Source organism: Rhagoletis pomonella, unplaced genomic scaffold (assembly GCF_013731165.1).
Source record: "Rhagoletis pomonella isolate Grant_MI unplaced genomic scaffold, Rhpom_1.0 Rhpom_scaffold_01437, whole genome shotgun sequence".
Lineage (NCBI taxonomy): Eukaryota > Metazoa > Arthropoda > Insecta > Diptera > Tephritidae > Rhagoletis > Rhagoletis pomonella.
The window spans coordinates 37,756-38,560 of record NW_023459991.1 but is presented as its reverse complement, the minus strand read 5'-3'; positions in this window follow the sequence as shown (position 1 = coordinate 38,560).

Genomic DNA, 805 nt, shown 5'->3' with positions numbered 1-805 from the left:
GGTGTGAAGTCACATTATTTTGAAAATGAGAGTGTAAAAAATAATTCTGAAGAAGAAGAGGAAGAAGCGAACAAGTGGTGCGAAATAGTGATGTAAAACTAGCTTGAATTGTACCTACTCTTCAGCTTCTTAAATTTGAACGGACTTTCGGTACAATCACATTATTTTAGATACATTTGGAACGTAATAAAATATTGTTTCATATAAGTGCAAAAGTTGTTATGGTACAAATGGAACATTAGTCCACCAAGTGACAAAAATATATGCACATAGAAGTACATGTTTACTGTTAAGGCACGTGTATCTACTTTTAGGTACAACTTTTCGGCAAAAAGGTACAATGTGAATATTTAGTATTCATCACTAGTGCTCAAAAATAATAATGTGACGTCAGTGAAAGGGTGAATGCTGTCAAATCGAGAAAGAGAGGATTAGCGGCCCGCGGAAGGCGCCACCTTTGTTTCGCTGCATCGTGCTTGTTATTGTATTTGATCAGTGATCGGACTTCTACCGCATTGTGATAGATCTACGACAAGAATGATAGAATACAAGATTGCGCCGTCCTGGCCGTTGACATTTGTGTACTACTAGTAAACAAAGAATAGAGCGAAAAGAAGAAGTAGTTGAAATTGCCAAAACAGTTATACTTTACAGAGAAAAACGTGTTTTAGTTTCGCTAAATGCGAAAATATTGCATCTTTCACCTAATCTATTAGAAAATAGTTAACGTTTTAGTGCAGTCCATTGCTTTGCTATTGAGTTTGTTGCAGCAAACGTTTTAGTGCAGCAATGGCTTTGCAATTAA